We start from the raw sequence: 16,876 nt of genomic DNA, 5'->3' as shown, positions 1-16,876 counted from the left end.
TAAACCAACGTTGCCATTTTCTCAGGCAGACACACAAACATGCAAGCGTCCACAGTACTGTACGTGTGTGAGGCATGGGGGAAGGGTGATTGTTGCTTTGTAGTAGCTCCTTTGAAGTGTTTAATTCCTCCCTTGTAATCTCTTCATCAACACACATTTAAAGCATATCGGTTTTAGCTCAGCAATTTGATTCGCAGAGGCTTATGTGGCTCAGGGCCTCTGTCCAGCACCTGGGTGGCACAGTTTGTTTTATCTGCATGCAGAAGTGTTAACGGAATTAAATTCTTTCCTTCTTTCTCTCTTTCTTTCTTCTTCCCCCACCTCCCTCGATTTAGGTTAATGAGCCCAGGCAGCAGCGTGTGTGAGTGAGCGGGCGTGTGCGCAGGGGCACCGTGAGCCTGCCTTTTTAAAATACAGGAAACGCATAGAAGAAAGAAGAGTTCAGCTGGAGCCACGACTTCCCTCTTTGCTTCTTTCCCTCCCCACCCCCCGCACCCCCCGCACTCCCCCCACCCCCCACACTCCAGCACCGGCTTTTAATTTTCAAAAGCACTGCAATTGCTTGGTGTGGTTTCAAGAGCTGGGGTGCCATTCTCCCTGATGATGACTCTGCTGACGTCAATGGCATTCTTATCATGCCTAGTGCGACATCAGAAACCAGTCCTCAGAGGCTCCTCTTATTCACAGTGCCTGGGCTCTCAGCAAAATGTGGACCGGATTCTGAAACGCAAAGGACTCCCCGTTCCTAACCAGCGCTGCAATCCACCAGACAGTCTCCTTCTGCCGGCAGCTTGCCAGTTAAGACTTTTGTTCCTTAGTGTTCTGTCCTGCAAGGACCCCCTGAAGGAGAAGAGAGGGCTAAGTGGATCACAGCGTGTCCTCCGTGTCTGAGCTTTCAGAGCCGTGTGTTTGTGTGTGTGTGTGTGTGTGTTTGTCCCTCAACCAAGGTTAGAGACTAGTCAATGCTGCTTCTGATTATTCTTTAGGTTTTACTAAAAGGCTTCAGTCTTTGATATAAGGCGATTCCCCGACACAGTGGCTAAGACCCTCTTGTGTAAGTGCTCCTAGCTCACTCTCTGGATCAGAACCAGAGCCCAGGTCCCCACGTGAAGCCCATATTCACCCCAGACGGCTGCATGCACCCCTCCTCCTTTTTTAAATAAAGAAAAAAAAATAGGAGGTTGGGAGGAGAAGGAAAATAATCATAGCTGAATAATAATAGCAGAATAGGAAAACAGTGTCACTAAGAATTAAACATTTCACTCTAAATACTCATGACTTGTTAAGAGGTCTGATCTCAAAAGCTGAATTCACAAGGGAGTTACTACATACTAAACCCAGTATGCATTCCTACCTAGCAGTTTGGGGTCAATTATTATGGGGATAATGAACTTTCTCCATTTACAGTGGAGTGTATTATGGTCCAAATCTACCCTAAAGCATTTGGGAAATGTCTACAGTTCAAATTAAGATGTTTAGAGTCAAGGTCATTTAGCATGATGATGGAATGATACATGTCTAGTTAGATTTCATCTGCCCAATCTTTGACACAAACACATCAGAATTGTCTTGGTATCCACCAACCAAATAATGATTGTTTCTCTTGAAGATTGCTGAGTGACCCACAGAAAGCTTATCAGGAGATTGGGAGCAACTGTTCCAGAGAGAAGCTGTTTAACAACGTATGAAATGTGCAACATAATTCCATCTAGAACTATTTAGAATCATAACATGGAAAGACAGCAGCTTACACCTGGTTCAGCCCTTCTACCTTTAAGTGAGGAAGCTGATGCCCAAAGGCTGCTTCATGCTTCACTCAAGATCACCCACCTATTAAGAGGCAGGACTGACAAACTAAAGCTGTCTCTCTCTAAATGGTATGCTTTTCCTACTACAACACACTGCTCCTGATTACTCAAAACCTACTGACCGAACCCCAAACCCATTTGCCAAGGGAGTTTCCATTTTTCTTTTAAATCTGAGCAATATTTCTTAATTTTTTGATTAAAGTGATATTTCAGGAATGTTTAGATGAATTATAATGAGTTTCTCCTTTGTTTTCAGTGAGTTTCACAACTAGTGTAAAGGTTATTAAGTAGAATGGAACAAAATAATGTATGTTGGAATGCATGAAATTCAGATGGTTTTGTTCTTTGTTATTTTTTGTAGAGACAGCATCTCCCTACGTTGCCCAGGCTGGTCTCAAACTCCTGGGCTCAAGTAATCCTCCTGCCTTGCCTCCCAAAGTGCTGAGATTACAGACGTAAGCCACTGAGCCCAGCAAAGACGTGTTTTTAAAAAGTGATGATGGGCTCTGGGAAGAAGGAGCAAAGATTTATCTGGGTTCCAAATGTATGAGCTCCCTGAGCCCAGCCATCATTCTGCTTCATCTACTACATAGCTCTCACCATGGTTTGTAACATTGCTTGCTAATATATTTTATTTGCTACCTAATTCAAGCCATTGAGTTAATATTTGATTACATAAATATGATCTTTATAGTTACTTTTTCCCTATCGCCAATAGTTTTGCCTTCTCTTCAGAGGACTATAACTGCTTCTATAAATCACCTTTTGCTACTCTCTTTTTGGTAGACGTGCATCACATTCTGGTCGCGAATGGTGAGGAGATGGGGCAGAGTTAAAAGATGCTGGTTTTAGAGTCAGACAAACCTGTTTTGGAAACCTGGCTTAACCACTTGCTACTATATAATTTCAAGACATAACTTCTCTGAGCCTCAGTTTCCTTATCTATAAAATGTGACCCTATCTTGCAGGGTTATTGAAAGGGTTAGAGATGATGTTTACTAAAGTCCTATCACAATGCCTAGCACATAGGAGAAACTCAATCAAGGATAATTTTATTAATGATTTTTAAAAAATAAGGCCGGGCGCGGTGGCTCACGCTTGTAATCTCAGCACTTTGGGAGGCCGAGGCAGGCGGATCACGAGGTCAGGAGATCGAGACCACGCTGAAACCCCGTCTCTACTAAAAATACAAAAAATTAGCAGGGCGTGGTGGCAGGCGCCTGTAGTCCCAGCTACTCAGGAGGCTGAGGCAGGAGAATGGCGTGAACCCGGGAGGCGGAGCTTGCAGTGAGCCGAGATTGCGCCACTGCACTCCAGCCTGGGCGACAGAGCGAGACTCCATCTCAAAAAAAAAATAAAAATAAAAAAAAATAATAATAAATGGGGAGAATCATAAAATTAGTAAAGATTAGTAAGATTGAACAAAGGACATATAGTATTTTCCCCCTTATAACCAGAGCTGTTCCTCAGTACCACTAACATTGGAAGGACAATATTTCTTTAAAGAATTTTTCTAGCGAAAAACTAACCCAAATATATGATCATTGGCCTGCATTATGAATGCATGTTTCACTGAGTATCTGATTACAATTGGATGTCAGATACCTACAAAACCTAATTGTGGTCTTAAAAATTGTCTCTTCTCCCTGAGACAAACATCCAATATTTCCTAGGTGATATGATAACTAAGCTCTGTGTATACTGAGATAAGACGCCAAATCAATTCCTTAAACTTAAAAGCACAAAGGTTTCGGAAAGCCTCATTGTCCATTTGAGAGGCAAGCCACGGCATCTTGTAAAGCACATTTTCACTGTATACTATGTTACTACAAAATTGAGTTAATTTCATTAATAACAAAATTTATCAAAATAAAAATGCTTTCTCCTTTGCAGGAATCGATAACATATAAAATAATAATAGCATTTTAACTCAGAAGCAAATTACAGCCATGACTGTTTAAGTTGGCTAACCCAAATTTCGTAAGTGAAACTGGAGTGGTCTGCGTAAGTCCTAGATTGCATATGATTCAGGGAAACCCAGATGTCAAAAGGGTGTGTGAATCAAAAGAAGGTTTTCATCTTGGTGATTTAGCCCTGAACCAATCAATTCTTCCCAGAGCACTGGAGAAAATGTTCTTGTTTCTAATGGAATCATCCTGCCCTTACCTACCTAGTAAAAATTTTGTACCCAATCAATACCTTAGTCAACTTTAAATTCCTGAATAGTCCTTCTGCCTCATTCAAGCGAATGGAAAGAAAAGGTTTAATCATATTTAAATACTCCAAACTATTGAGTAAAGTTAAATGCAAATTTGGTCATGTTATTCCCTTCTTTAAAACCATTCATTAGTGATGATCCATTCACCTAACTATGCTCTCAGAAGGCAGGGCTGTTTCAGCCTGAGGAAGGGATGCCCTTTTCTATTTCATCCAGCTAAAAGATGGCCCTTTGGAATCTATCTGCTCAATGATATTGTCTTTTTAAAATATAAAAAAGATGCCTTAAATATACAAAAGGTACAGGGGGAGTCCTTTTTAGGTCTCAGTTTAAGGCTGATTTCTGAGTTGGTTATATGCTCTCACAGAATTTGTATGTTGCCTTCATGGTGCTTAAGGCAGTTCAATCATACATTTTGTTTTTCTTTCCCCTACTAGAGTATAAGGTAGAAATTGTGACTATATTTTTCACTTTCGTATCCCCAACTCCTATCCCAGTGCCTAGTACACAAGTACCAGGTACTTTATTGACTGATACACAAGTACTAGTCAATTAAAAAATTGTTATATAACATTGGGTTGTGGTCTTGTCCAATAGTAGCTATGTTTCGCACTGCAAGTCATTTTTGAGAGCATATGAAATAACTCTATGTCCTCATGAATGACTTTATCATAACCATTCCTGAACAGCACGGGCATGTGGTTTTCCAAAAGGGAGTTTTACTGGCCCTTGGTTAAATTTAAAGAAATAATAATAATAAGGCCAATTTAAAACACATACATACACACACACACACACACACACATTAATGAGAGGTTTCTAAGCCCCCCATGGGAGATGACTGCCCTTTTTGTCCTTATTGTTTTGCAATATTAAAAGTATATAGAATGTGGAAAATAAATGTCCTAATATGAAATCATGGTTCCAGTATATGTTAGTGTGTTCTGTTGAAAATAGCTTTGTTTGGCAAAAATGAAGAGTTGGTAATCGTATGCTGGGCCTCACAGTTTTTTGTTTTGAAATTCCAAAGTCTGGGAACCATTGACTTAGCAGGGTTTTCCCATCAGAACACAGATTTGAGGGTTTTTAAGGATACATGTCTTAGTTTCTAGTCACGTATGGCTCCAACCTACAATCCTTCCTTCTTTTGGGTCCCATCTTTATTTTTTACTTTTCTGATAATTCCCACAACTTTGCCCACAAAGTTGTCAATTCCTAAATATTATTATCAAAGTGCAATTTTGTATACCCCAAAGCTAATATATAATTAATTTTACTATAAGAGAAATCAGATAAAATGTAAAAAGTTTAATAACATACATTATAATAATGGCCCTGGTACACTCCCCCACCTTTCTTTGGAACAGGCAAAGGTATAACCCTTGAAAGTAAAATTAACTTTTCTTTGCACATATTAGACTTCTCAATGGTGTGCCAAAGAGTGGAGATGACAGGTGAGCCGAGCTATTGATTTCCCTTGGCTCTTGTCACTAGTGGGTGGGAGACTGAACACAAGCCACATCCTTTATTTACTGCAGTTTTCGTAGAAATATAGCTATCAACGTATGTCATGAAGGAACAAATGTGGGGAAGTACTGACCTAAATAACTTTTACGTGATTCAGTATACATGTAAACTGAAATAAAGAATATTAAATCTCAAAACTATCCAGAGGACCTTATTCAATGGTATAATATTTCAAATTTAATCTTTTATTACAGTATATTTTCAGGTACAGTTTTAAAAATCGGAAGCATGCAATTAACGAATACATAAAAATAACACTAGTTTAATCTTCCCTTTAAGAAAAGTTCCTGTTTGCTATTCCTGTTACATATACAGGCATGGGACTCCATGGCCTTTAAGACATGTTGATAATAACATTTCCACTGGATTGTGGGAAGTAGCATTCATTTTCAGCTTTGCTTAGAGCTTATTAACCTGATGTCAACATGATATACTAGAAATGTCCTTGTCAGTCCAAACCCACAGGTAGAAATGATCATGTTGTTGAATGTGTTCAGTCTGATTTGACAATGGTAACAAGTCAACACTGTTCTGCTAAAGGAAGGTCAATCATCCCATTGCACCAGGGATTTCTTTATCTCTTTTGCTAACATTAGCATTATGATCAGTGTATGTCAAAGAATACATTGAGATCAAAAATTCTGCTTGTCCATTTCTGTTTTTCCATTCTCTTATGACTTAGAGAATTGAAAAATTAATCTCGATTTTTTTTCTGTCTGTAAATATACAATACATATACACACACACTCTTACACACAAAATCTCTGAAAATGTTGTCACATGCATGAAACACAAAATGAAAAAGGTAGAGATTTTTTCATAAACATGAAACAGAAAAAAACTTTCCTCCTCACTACAATTCATAGCTAGGATTCATGATTTTCTAGTAAGAGTAGCAAAATGGATGCCGATTCTATGGCATAGGAGACCAATGGCTTTAGACCTGGATTCAAATTTTAACTCTGCCACTTCCTAGTTTGGTGAAGATGAGCAAGTCTTAGTTTTCTCATTTGTAAATTGGAGCCCATAGAGTCGTGAGGATTTCACAAGGTAATTTATTTGAAGCATTTGGCAGAACACCTGGTACAAATCAGGAACTCAAGCAACAGAAGACACAGCATTAAAATACAGTGCACTAAATCAGGACATTACAGAAGCTTAATTTAATAAATCTCTTGTCTGATTCATTCTAATTCTGCTAGTACACTGTAGAAAAGTACACTAGGTCCTGTTTGTGGCCTCCCCAGGTCAGCTCTGCCCACCCTACCCCTTGGGCATAAGCCACTTTCCCAGTTTCCCAGGCATGCCACAGCAGCCCCAGTAAAGCAGTGGTTATCACTGCAGTTGCCTCATGTTCTCCACCTCCCCATCCTTGTGTCCTTAGCCTGGGCAATGGCCTCTGACTTGACAGGAACCATCCAGCTACATGTGAGATGGACAGAGGCTCTATATTCCCCAGGGACTCTGGGAGGGTCAAGGGAGGGCCATGGAGCAAACTTTGACCAATGAGACAAAAGACCCATGCACAGAAAAATTGCTCACCCTTTCTCCTCCATGTGGAATGTTCTAAGACACAGCCTCACAGGCAATGTCCCTTGTAACTTAACAACTAGTTTTTTTTTGTTTTTTTTTTTTGTGAAGCTCTGACAAGCTTAGTAATGCATTACCTTGTACTTGGTCTCTCTTCTTCCCTATTGCTGTTCCTTTCACCCCCTCAACTCCGCGTTTGCTTTCTTGGGATTGCATGACTCACCTCCTTTATAAAGCTAGCATGTAACCTGTCCCTAGGGAATTTGATCTAAAACTGTGAGATTTAGAAAAAAAGATGAGGCAACTAGATAGAGTACAAGAATGAAAGAGAAAAAGTCATAATATTTGACATCAATTTACTTATCTATAATTCCTTGGATTCTCCTAGTAGTGGAAGCTCTTAAGACCACATTACCACCTTATTAACAAAGAATAACTGATAAAAATCAATGGGACAATGGGCCTTTGAGAACAAACCATCACTAATTTTGTCCCAGAGTCCAATTTCAGTTATAACCTAAGGTATGTTTGGAACCACTTAATGCTATTTTATGAGAGAGAGGCAGAGTTTTCTCTTTGAAAAGTCATGTTCCTTTGAATTTAACTAAAACGTAACAGGATGTTAAAATGAAACCCTGGCATTTTTCTTTCCTTCAGAAATATGCCCACATTTTATAGAGACAGCTATATATTGAGGTTCTGCAAACAACAAAATGCAATTTTCACATTAAACATGGATTCTAACATCTGGCATTTCTCCTAGTGCTTGCACATAATTATTCAAAATTGCAGTTTTTCCAACAGGGGACCCACAGTGGTAGCTCTGATTCATTCCACATTATATATATGACCCTTTCTCATAGTGATGGTGGTCTTCAGCACCAATGCTCCTGACTGCTATCTTCCTTCAACTTACATGGAATACATTTCCTCATGGCTCCAAATATATGAGCTCTAGGTTGTTATTCAGGGTTCTTCCATCCTCATTTTTTGTACCTTTTATGACTGCTTTCTGAAAAGGCACATTTGCTGAGTTGGCACCTCACAGGTGGTTTGGTTTGTGGCATATTTTAATAGCTATGAAACCATGAGTTCAGCTATTGGGTTGCAATGAGTTACATAATGCATGTGCAATTCAGTGCACCAACAAGAAGATTTTCCTAAGACCCCAAATGACCCAGGAAACTGACACATTAAAGGGGTTGCACCTCACCAAATGTCCCTGACAAGGATGCACTTATTTGGAAGGATGTGCCCTTACTCTGAAGGCTGGTGGTCTGAGGAGAGTAGTTGTGGTAATCATCCAGCTACATTAAGGCACATTTATTTCTGTTGCTTTTTGGTTCATTTTATTTTGATTTGGTTTGTTTTCTGTTCTTAGCAATCAGTCCATTTTATGAGTACTTTGGCAAGTAGTAGCAAAAGCTGTTTTCTCTAGGAAATTTTTAACCTTTCAAACACAGCAGAGATGTTAGGGACATTATAAATTCAATTAAATGTGGTCCCTGGTCCTGGGGTTGATGGTCATAACCATTTTTCTTTTTCTTACCACTCCAGTTTAATTTACTTGGAATGAAAAAAGTAAATCTGAGGTTCTGATTATTATCTTTTGAGATTCTGGGCCTTTAAACACAATTCTCTCTGGTCTGGGCTTATTTGCAACCCAGCACTTCCAGAGATGCCTGTCATTAGCCCAGGAGGAAGAACTCCGAACAATCCACGTTCTATTTATCTCATTATTCTCTGTATTTATTTATTCATTCAATACATGTATCTCCCATACGCCCGCACTGTGAAGATGATAGGGACATCATTTTGAACAAAACAGCAAAACCACTGCCTGAAGATATTGGGCCATAAAATTCTGTTCAAAGATATGTTTTGGCATTCGTTTTGCAAATCTCTACATAGCATGAGGAGGAATAAAAAGAATAAATTATATTCTTCACTTATTCACGCATTCATTGTCCATTTATTTAAAAAACATTTATTGAGAATCTACTTTGTGATAGGTACTGCACCAAATGCCAGGAAAAGCAAGGATAAAAGATACAGGGTGTCCAGAAACCATCTGAAAAGGATGAATTTGACCACTCAAATATTTTTAAAGACTAAATGATAAAAAAAAAAAAACCCTAAACAAATTAAAATTTTTAAAAAAGTTCACACAAATGGGGAGAGTTCATTTTCTTAATATACTCAAAACATTAACGTATCCATAAAAAATAAACTCCCCAAGACAACTGATTCAATGAGTCTTTGGAGGTAGGAGGGAACTGGCCCATAAGTGTATGAAAGGGGATTAATTGTCTTTGCAATTAAATTAAATAGGGAAAATATGTTTTTTGTGAATCTCAGGGTCAGTGTATATAGAAATACAAGCATTTCTTATGCTGATGGTGGGATTGTAACTTAATATAGTCTTTTTAGAAGACAGCTTGGCAATATTTATGAAAATTTTAAATTCAGTTTCACAGCTAAGGCTTTATTCAATGGGTAAACTCACAAAGATATTCAGGCACAAGGATGCCTGCAGTGTTATTTGTATTAATTGTAGTAAAAACTGGAAATGACCCACAAGACTATCAATAGAGTTAAATGGGTTTTTGGACATAACATAACGCAATACTATGTGTCAAATAAGAATGATCATTATCTCTAGATCATGATCTGTATAAGCCCATACAAAAGGGCCCCAAGATACACTTTTAAATTAAAAACAGCTTGGGGCAGAATAGTATTTGTAATACTCTCTCGGAGGATATGCAAGAAACTATTAACACTTTACTCCCAACAGTCATGACCAAGCAATTAGAGTTGCCACAGGTAACATCTATTTGCTATCCTGCTCTGTCACATAACATTTACTGTACGTAGAGCCCTCTCTGAGAAATGTGCTGGTCCAAGCTCTTTGAATATTTGTGTATAGTTAAAATCAGGAAGAACTGAAGATCACTGCAATTTTCAAAGGAATGAGGACTTTAAAAGGACAGCAGCAGCAAGGGAAAGGTAGGGTGACCAACTTGCCCTAATTTGTCCAAGACTTTCCCAGTTTTAGCACTGAATGCCCCACATCCCAGGAAATCCCTCAGTGCCAGGCAAACTGGAACAACTGATCACCCTCACCTGCCTCGGGGCTGCCGCAGAGGCCTAAGCACGAACCGTAGGCACAAGAGAAATGGAGAAACTTTCTTTCCTGCCCCCATCCTGGCTTCCCTGTACCTCTGCCCAGATGCCAAAGAGTCCTCCTCACTTTCCCTCAGCCACAACTCCTGACTTCCTTGCACCTCTGTCCTTTGGTACAATGATTTCTACGTTTGTGCTAGTGATGTGACCTCTTGGATTAGGGTTTCCAAAACTAGAAATGTTTTTGGAGTTTATGTAGGGTTTTACAGGAGAAAAGAAGCTATTGTGAAAGAACTGCGAGGGAAGGAATTGGATATAGGAACTAAAGTTATTTTGGGGGCTAGAAATCATTAATCTAAACAGGTTTTTAAGGCAAAGAAAAACTTCATGGTATAGATAGGAAATGATACAGTATTATTCTTTAGAAAAATGGAAATGATATCTATGAAATTAAGTTAGATTTAAAAAAGAATATTTTGAGGGGTAAAGTTTCTTTTTTTTTTTTCTTTTCTTGAGACGGAATCTCACTCTGTCACCCAGGCTGGAGTGCAGTGGCGCGATCTCAGCTCACTGCAATCTCCGCCTCCCGGGTTCACACCATTCTCCTGCCTCAGCCTCCCGAGTAGCTGGGAATACAGGCGCCCGCCACCATGCCTGGCTAAATTTTTGTATTTTTAGTAGAGACAGGGTTTCACCATGTTAACCAGGATGGTCTCGATCTCCTGACTTCTTGATCCGCCCGCCTCGGCCTCCCAAAGTGCTGGGATTACAGGCGTAAGCCGCCGCGCCTGACCTTAAGGGGGAAACTTTCAAGAGAGAAAAACGCCAACCCTGAGGGACTATGGGATTAAAAAATGTATCAGTAATTTATATGCTTCTGACACTTTCCATGTGACTCAGAATACTCTGCTGGGAATAGCTAACGGCAGAAAATTTCAATTATTCCCAGTTGCAGGTGCTGTGTTGTGAAAGGCACAACAGCCCCTAGCAACCCTAACAAGGTTAAAGGAACAGTCCCTGAGGAATCTCACTGTTAGTATCCATGGCAAGAGAAAAGCTAAACACTGGGGATACATATTATTTCACTTTTGTCCCTGAAATTGGGCAAAGTTTCTGATTTGAGAATGGCATCAGAAGTATAGCTGTTTAATGCATGTGTTTCTCATCATAGTATTGATATTCATCTCACATATATTCCCACAGTAACCATTTACTGAAGGAAAGCCAAAGCCATTTTAGCTTGATTACATTTTCTTTTTTTGGTTTGTTTTTTTTAGACGGAATCTCTCTCTGTTGCCCAGGCTGGAGTGCAGTGGCACGATCTCAGCTCACTGCAACCTCTGCCTCCTGGGTTCAAGTGATTCTCCTGCCTCAGCCTCCTGAGTAGCTAGGACTACAGGCACATGCCACCACACCTGGCTAATTTTTGTATTTTGAGTAGAGATGGGGTTTCACCATATTGGTCAGGCTAGTCTCGAACTCCTGACCTTGTGATCCACCTGCCTCCCAAGATTACATTTTCTAAGACTTCCTACAGAAAGACAACTTCATTTGATATTATTCACAAGCCATCTAGTCTCTTGCCTTCAACATTTTTGACCATGTAGGCGGTGGGTGTGCTCCTTTTTGCACTGATAGATCAGCAGCCATGCCACTTTTCTAAAACCATATTTATTCTGCCCCCCTGTATCATCCATTTAGTCATTTAACCAATATTTGCTAGGAAATGAGTGAGCCATTTTAGCTTGATTACATTTTCTGTGGTTTCATAGATGATTAAGATATAGCGTCTACTCTCAGGAGTTAAGGATACATTAAGGAAGACAGATAAAACCAACTAATATTATGACATTGTAGGATGAAAGAGGTGTGTGAAAGATTTATGAAAGTATAGAGGAGGAATGCTTAAATTCGGGAGAAATTCAGAAATAGCTATCTCAAGGGGCAAGTAGGTACCCTGCAGTTTCTATAAAAGGTGAGGGTAGGGAAGACTTACAGGGAGACCGAACAATATATGCAAAAGTTACAGAGGTGTGGGAGAGCTTGGCTTGATCAGGAAACTATACACTGCAGGCTGGAATCAATGAGTGCTTTGGAAGGAAGGGGATGCACGTGGGAGAAAGGAATCTAGAAAGGTAAGTCACAGACAATGAGGGAAAGGCAAAAGACAGGACATTTACATTTACTGAGCATTTATTTTGTGCCAGGCTTTTTATGTTTGGTATCACACAATTACTCCAGTAACTTCCTGACAATGTTTGTTACTCCATTATGCAGATGAGGAAACAGAAATGGGGAAGGTTATACCTGGGCTGACCCATTATTTGAGGCCAGGTGTATCTAATACCAAAGACCCTGGTCATTTTACCACAGAACACTGTTTCTACAAGGAAGTTTAAACCTTACCCTGAAGGCATTGCAGACTCTGATGGACATCAACAGGAGAGAGGCATGATCATAATTGAATTTTATTTTGAGACAGGGTCTCACCATCACTTAGGCTGGAGTGCAGTGGAGCAATCACGGCTCACTGCAGTCTCAACCTCCCAGGCTCTGCCTCCCAAGTAGCTGGGACTACTGGAACCTACTGCCATGCCTGGTTAATTTTTTTTTTTTTTTGGTAGAGATGGGGTTTTGCCATGTTGTCCAGGCTGGTCTCAAACTCCTGGGCTCAAGCAATCTGTCCATCTCAGCCTCCCAAAATACTAGGATTACAGGTGTGAGCTATTGCACCCGGACTTCACTGCATTTTAGAAAAAAACTAAAAAACTAAAAAACTGTTGTGTGGAGGAGGAGGAACTGAGAAACTGGGGGCTTTTCATAGGATGACAGAGAAACATTTTCCTGCAACAAACTTCAGTGTCTACTATCACACACATACAAGTCTAGGTTTCATAGGCCTTGATGTTGTCATTCTTGCATTTATGCCTAGAAACATGTAAGTCTGAGATGTAAATTGCAGAACCAAAGACGATGGATTCCAGAAACTCTGATCTACCTAAGAGAGGAGTAGGATTGTGGAAGGCACATAAGGGTAAAATAATATCACATTTCTAAACTTGAAAAACTCAATTCAAATATGTGCAGGTTCAGTCCCATATGAACAGCCATGTTGGCTAGAAGACGTCATACTTCTCAAGGGCAACAGAGATGCTGGGAGCAGATTAAGTAGTTATAACTTGCACCTGTGTAATTACTACAGCGAGTCACACTTCTGTCAAATGATCCTATTGCTTTAAAAGTTTGAGATGATGCCTGGGCTAAGAGCTTTCTTTAGCTGCATGTCTCAGTGTGGCTATAAATTTCAGTCAAGTCATGTCCTGCACATTGGGTCTAATTAAAGAACACAGGAGTGAGAAGGGCAGGGTTTACACTCAGGGATGGTGGAGTTAGTTGATTTCTTGGATTGAAAATTTAATGGTCATTATAATGCCTCTTTGGGTTGGAAATACAGATTCTTACGTACACATTCATTTTGCACAAATGAAAATGGTAAACCAAAATCAAGAGTGTTGAAGTTCTTAAACTGAAGACTACCTTATAGTGAGCTCCAGTAAAGAAGGTTAAAAACTATTTTTGAGAAAATTTAGTAACAATGTTTCAGAGAAAATTTTGTTACTGAATATTTTCCAGAAATAGTAACAAGACATCTGTATTTAAGTAGATACAAGTGATTGTACCAGAGGGTCAATATTTTGAGATGGCAAGCACACATTCATGGTATAGGAACTAGAAGAGATGTAATATTCCTTGATGTGATTCTGTCATAAAAGGTTAACAATATTACATCTTAGGGCCAAGGAGATAATCCTTCTTTGAAGGTTGCAAATGTCTGGCTAGAGTCAGGAATCATCAGAGTATTCCTTTAAAGATAAAAATTATATATATGCATACAAGTTCTACTTTTAAAATCAGGAATGTTCTTCTATTTTTAGGGGCCAAAGAGTTAAAAACTATAATTGGATATTTGACTTATGTGGCAGAAAAAAAGTTCAGAGGTTTCAGGATCCGCAGGTGAGAAGAAAATGTAAACTAAATGGCAATCTGTTCAGTGATTTTAAAATTCCTAACAAAATACATTGCCTACAAATGTTGCTACCTGAAAAGTAACAATTAGACATCCATTTATTTGTACTTACATCATAAAAATATTCCAGAGTAATGTATACCACTGTCTAAGTCTTTCTGTTCTTTATCTGTAGCCAACCTGCTTGCCCAAATTAGTTGTACTAACAGTTTTCAGGCTGTTTACAACTGAAACCATCTTACAGAGTACTTCAGGCCACATTTGTTTTGTTAATGAGGCCAAGAGAAGTGAAATAGTTTTTCCAGGGGCATGCAGTCTGTTATTAACAAAGTGAAGACTATAGACAATTTCAGGATCTTGTTCCTTGGTGTTTTGGAGGTTCTGAGGAAGTCGGTGAGAGGCTTCTCCTGGAAAGTAAATGTGGTTAAGAGTCAACCAGGTGAGGCTCCAGGCCTACTGCCTCACTTCACCTAAAGCAGATGGGCTGTGTTATGGAGACTTATAGACTGGGCTTTTTTGGAAGACTATTTATTTGAAACATCTCTTCTGTCAAATGAATTTTTAAATGCTAAATGAAATTTTTTAAATTTTAAATGAGTGGCCCACGCTAATGTATTAGCCATGTGAAAGGGAAGATGTTGTGGACATCGGCAGGCAGCCTACATGTTCCTGAAGGTCAGACCCATATCCCCATTCATCTTGGAATTTTCGTCACTCGGTGCCTTTTAAAAGGGGATTTAAATGCAATAGGGTCTGGAGGTTCTTGCAGTTATACCTCCAGGGGCTCCCTTCTGGTCTTGCACAGTTTTCTAATTATTCCCTTGTTTTCTTCCACTGACCCATGGGATGTGGTTAACTTGTGTCTCCTAAGGCCAGCCGTGACACTTTCCTTACCCACGTTACTTCCAAGTTGGGAACACAGTCTTGCAACCTTGCCCCACCCTGTTGTCTCTGCACAAGCCTGAAAACTCAGGTAAATGAATGAATGAATGAGTATTAGGCTGATAATAACTACAGGGGAAAAGACAAGAGGTAAGAAAAATAACAATGATGAAATCACAAGGCAATAGATCCCCTAAATATCAAAGGAAGGTAAATGAGTTCATTCTAGCATTCCACTAGCCCTGTTAGGAATTTTCATGATTGCTTTCTGTTTTTTCTGTTTACTGTTAATATTTTGTTTCTGAAATGCATCTCATCCTTTCCTCCCTATAGAGTCTCCTAAATTGCTTTCTTTTCTCCCCAACCTTCATTCTTTCCTCCTTCACTTTGCCACTTTCAATTCTAATTTCCAATTAGATCACTTAGGTTTACAATAATCCCCAACACTACATATTATTCCCATCTCAAAGCAAACTTTAGATTGTAACCTTCAAATTCAAAGTCCCTTATACAGTTTTATTCTGGAAAAGTTGACTTCAAGCAATTATTGATGGCTTGACTTCTTGCTAAATTTTGCCTAAAGGCGGGCCTTTCTGAAATCACACAAAGGGTGGAAACCACACAAAAGTAGTGGTTCTCAAACTAGGTGGGAATTCATAATGGTTATAAAGAATGAAATGGTCTGGGCACAGTGGCTCATGCCTGTAATCCCAGCTCTTTGGGAGGCCCAGGCAGGTGGATCATGAGGTTAGGAGATCGAGTGAAACCCCATCTCGACTAAAAATACAACAAATTAGCCAGGCGTGGTGGCACACGCCTGTAGTCCCAGCTACTCGGGAGGCTGAGGCAGGAGAATCGCTTGAACGCAGGAGGCAGAGGTTTCAATGAGCTGAGATCGTGCCACCGCACTCCAGCCTGGGTGACAGAGTGAGACTCTGTCTCAAAAAAAAAAAAAAAAGAAAAAAAAAAAGAGATATAAGTAATGGATTATTTGGGAGTTAGGTAAGATTTAAAGGAGCACTGAAAAATATGTTCTAAAATTTATATTCATGAAAAATAACTTTATTTTTATTTTTAAAAATAACATTTATTAATAGAGATTCTATAGAGGAATGAAGTTACTTTTTATTTCCTTTCTTTTCCTTTACTGTTTCCTTCTTTCCTTCCTTCCCTTACTTCCTGCCTCCATCCCTTCCTCCTTCTCTTCCTTCCTCCTTCCCTCCCTCCCTTCTCATCTTGGAATGAGAATACGCAAATCCTCAGTTAATCCTACACTTTTATTCAAACGCAAACTTCAGTTGCTTTGACTAGCTTTTACAGTAAGAATTTAATTTTGAAGAAAACAAAAATTAAATGTCACTATCAATAAACCAACCTAAAGATCAAGTAGATGTATAGCATGGGCAGAGATATCAATTTAATATAGGGTTTAAGAGGTTGTGGAGTCAGCCTGACCCAGTCTGGACTTCAGCTGCACTGCTTATTGTGTATGTCCTTGAGCGAGTTAATTAAAATATACCACACATCCATCTGCAAGCATAATAGTGAAGGTTAAATAATAATATGTACACAAAAAACTTGGACTGTGCATGGGACATAGTAAGTACTCAATAAATATTATAATTAATACAGTTTTGCAAAACATAGTATCTCATACTGCTCACATCACTGCAAAGTGATAAAGCAAAGGACATTCCAATATCCCAAGAAAATTAGTGTTCAGGCAATACTTTAATTCATGTGCTTCTAGTGTTATTT

The 16,876-nt window shown here is 39.3% G+C and overlaps 1 protein-coding gene across 11 annotated transcripts in view; it reads right to left on the bottom strand.

Moving 5' to 3' along the window:
- The window catches only part of PDE4D (phosphodiesterase 4D), a 1,541,788-nt gene that overhangs the window by 163,408 nt on the left and 1,361,504 nt on the right, over nucleotides 1-16,876 (bottom strand). The window lies entirely within an intron of this gene.

The sequence above is a fragment of the Symphalangus syndactylus genome, chromosome 18 (genome assembly GCF_028878055.3).
Source record: "Symphalangus syndactylus isolate Jambi chromosome 18, NHGRI_mSymSyn1-v2.1_pri, whole genome shotgun sequence".
NCBI lineage: Eukaryota > Metazoa > Chordata > Mammalia > Primates > Hylobatidae > Symphalangus > Symphalangus syndactylus.
This window is presented reverse-complemented; position numbering and strand designations above follow the sequence as displayed.